Here is a 3,649-nt window from a genome sequence, read left to right on the forward strand (position 1 = left end):
AGACTCCCGATCCGGCTTGCATTGGATACTATCTGCCCCCCTAATTATAGAATCCCCTATAACCACTACTTGTCTTTTTGCTCCCCCCCTCTTGAATGGCCTTCTGCACCATGGTGCCTTGGTCAGTTGGCTCATCCTGTCCAGAGCCCTTTTCCTCATCCGAACAGGGAGCAGGAATCTCATACTTGTTGGACAAGGTCAAGGTCTGAGGCTCCTGCACTCCTGAACTCAGGTTCCCCCTACCTGCCTCACTTACAGTCACACTCTGGTGTCCCTGATCACTAACTGAATGTGAATTACTTAATCTCCCAGGTGTGACTGCCTCCTGAAACAAAGCATCCAGGTAACTCTCCCCCTCCCGGATGCGCCGCAGTGTTTGAAGCTCAGATTCCAGATCATCAACTCTGATCCGGAGTCCTTCCAGCAACCAACACTTGCTGCAGATGTGGTCACTGCCGTTCACAATGGGATCAGCCAGCTCCCACATCATACAGCTACAGCACACCACCTGACCAGCCATCTCTGCTGAGTTAACTACTTTATTACTTTGTGCAGGTTTGAGTTAAAATACTTTCTGATACCTCTCTGCTATAGTCTTTTTCTAAAAACCAATTAATAGATAAACAAAAAAAGTAATTTTTTAACCAGACACTGATGAAGAAATAGAAAATCCTTACCCTAAAAAAAACCCACAGTACTTAGTAAGGGGGTTAGAGGAGGAGGGCGGGTGGGCGACACGACGGTCGTAGTCTCGGGTTTAGCCCGCCTTCCTGATTTATATACCGGTAAGTAATTTTAAAACAAACTGTCTTACCTTAGCTGCAGTCTTCCGGGTTCGTTTAAACTCCGCTGCTGCTCGCACTCAAAAAGTCAGGATAATGTGCCTTTGTGGAGAGCCTTTCATCCCTGCATCTGAGTAGATATATAAGTTGTTAACTCACCAGGAAATAACCAGGGCACACGTACCCCACCCTGGCCTGATTCTGCGCCTTTTTTTTTTATGAACCGATGAAATGACCCAAGTTGGATTGGGATCACAAAGAGTGGATACTCCCTGCACTGTCATTCACCTGAGGATGGGACAGAGCTCACTGCGTACTCTTTTTCAAGGTTGCTGAGACCAGTAGAGTACACATGCCAAGTGATTGTACCACAATTTGGTGCAATTACAATTGCCAAGGATGACACACAGCGGAAAGCGCCAGCAAAATGAACTTGACACTGATTCAGAAAAAAAAAAACACGTGTTCAGGGCAAGTGACCAAACGCTTTCTCAATGAGGAAGGTGTTAATAGTTGGCTTTAAAGAGCAGAGGGGGTTGGGTTATGGTGACGAGCGAGGTATGCAGCTTCAGCACCAGGTAGCTAGAGGGACAGCCACCAATCATGAACTGATTTGAGTTTTGGGATTGGGGGGAAGTCAGCACTGGAGGGTCACAGATACCAAAGAGGGTTTTTTTTTTGAAGTGCCCGCAGAGACAGAGAGTAGAGAGATCCTGGAAGGATGCTAAATGATACTAATCACTGCACGAGTGTGATTGGCTGAAGGGCCTCCCCCTCTCCCTCACTTCGGATGGTAGTGCACAGGGAGGTATACTCACGTCCAACAAGGTCCCTTAGAGACATTCCTCCATCAGCACCAGCACGAGGGCCAGGCTCACAAGATGAAGGCGCAGCACCTTCCTCATTCTTTTCTCTTCTTACAGATGCAGTGAGCTCTTGGAGCATAGAAGGTCATTAAAAACATGCCTCCCCCCCCCCCCCCACCCCCGAGTTAAACATCTCCCAGGTAAAAACAATGACTGCAGATGTTGGAAGCCAGATCCTGGATCAGTGGTGCTTGAAGAGCACAGCAGTTCAGGCAGCATCCGACGAGCAGCGAAATCGACGTTTCGGGCAAAAGCCCTTCATCAGGAATCATCTCCCAAGCGGTTTGAGGTTGAATCAACTTTGGAATGATTAACGGGACCCGTTCGCTGACCTAGAGAAGCAGGAACTGGGAGCAAAGACGAAAGTCATCAGGCCGTCTGTTCTTTGGTAATCTCGTATTCACTGCTGGCGTTAGCACTGGAAACATCAGCTCCCAGAATGAAACGTGCATCGTTTTAGAACATAGAACATAGAACAGGACAGCACAGAACAGGCCCTTCAGCCCACGATGTTGTGCCGACCACTGATCCTCATGTATGCACCCTCAGATTTCTGCGACCATATGCATGTCCAGGAGTCTCTTAAATGTCCCCAATGACCTTGCTTCCACAACTGCTGCTGGCAACGCATTCCACGCTCTCACAACTCTCTGTGTAAAGAACCCGCCTCTGACATCCCCTCTATACTTTCCTCCAACCAGCTTAGAACTATGACCCCTCGTGTTAGTCATTTCTGCCCTGGGAAATTTTGTTTGTGTTAAAGGCCAAGTGATTTTTTTTTAATTGAAGCTCGAACAGACGATGCTACAAATGTGGATTTAAGAGTAGTGTACACATTTATTTCAGCAAAAAAAAATTAAAATGAAGGATAAGTGTATCCGTTCAGACCATCACGCCCCATTCAAGCCTTTGCGACAGCTTCCAAATGTTGGTGATGCAGCTGATGCTGAAATGTTGGCATTCTCTTCTCCAGCGACTGAGGAATCTCAGGCATTATGGAAGTTCAAGAGCGAGATCATTAGATTTATGGATGATGGAAAGTTGTGATGGGAATAGCGCAAGGGAAAGCGTGTTGAGATAGAAGACCAACCCTGGGTGCAGACTGAAAGAGCCTGCACAAGAGTCGAAGGGCTCTCATTGACTTCCATGTTTCTAATAGAGACTTTTAAAGTTCTGAACTTCTTCTAGAGAGATGAAAATATCCTGAAAGCGCTCTACAGCATCTCAGCAAGTCGCCTTGAGAGGCATTTTCGAAATCCATCATGGCCAACACCTCGAGGTAGAAGGGCGAGGGATAACAAGCGTCGCACGTTATTTTGATAAAGTTCTACTTGGAAATATAGAAGTTATAGGATTGTCTTTCTGGAGTGGCCTTCGAGAGCACTTACCTCAAGAGCACAGCAGAGGTTCTAGAGGGTGGCTGGAAATTACAATCGTGATGAGATGTTGTTCGATTTGGTTTCATTGACTTTTGAGGTGTGTGTGTGTGTGTCGTTGGCCGGGCACAGACTTGATCTCCCGTCCATAGTTTGACCGACAGAAAGCGGGGTGGCACAGTGGTTGGCACTGCTGCCTCTCGGCACCAGGGTCCCAGGTTCAATTGCAACTTTGGGTGACTGTCTGTGTGGAGTTTGCACCTTCTCCCCGTGCCTGCGTGGGCTTCCTCCCACAATCCAAAGATGTGCGCGTCAGGTGAATTGGCCATGCGAAATTGCCCGTGGTGCTCGGTGAATTAGTCAGAGGGGAAAACGGGTCTGGGTGGGTCACTCTTCGGAGGGCCGGTGTGGACTGGTTTGGCCGAAGGGCCTGTTTCCACGCTGTCGGGGAATCTTAAAACCAAAACAAAAGACGTTTCTGAAGCACTGCAATCCAGGTACTGTCCATGAATACGCAATGCACATTCCAGGGTCGACATTAGCGTGGGGGCGTTGCAGGGGAGCGCTGTGTTCCAGGATTTTCACCCAGGCACGTGGAGGGAATGGTGATGATTTTCCAAGTCGG

General features: G+C 48.2%; 1 long non-coding RNA gene across 2 annotated transcripts in view; it reads right to left on the reverse strand.

The window, feature by feature from the left end:
* The window catches only part of LOC122544457, a 12,291-nt gene extending 10,847 nt beyond the window's left edge, over window positions 1-1,444 (reverse strand). For both annotated transcript variants that reach the window (XR_006310349.1, XR_006310348.1), the window contains exon 1: window positions 815-1,444. This is a non-coding gene — a long non-coding RNA (uncharacterized LOC122544457). The remainder of the gene's footprint in view (window positions 1-814) is intronic.
* Between the last annotated feature and the right edge of the window lie 2,205 nt (window positions 1,445-3,649).

This window comes from Chiloscyllium plagiosum, chromosome 49 (assembly GCF_004010195.1).
Source record: "Chiloscyllium plagiosum isolate BGI_BamShark_2017 chromosome 49, ASM401019v2, whole genome shotgun sequence".
Taxonomy (NCBI): Eukaryota; Metazoa; Chordata; class Chondrichthyes; order Orectolobiformes; family Hemiscylliidae; genus Chiloscyllium; species Chiloscyllium plagiosum.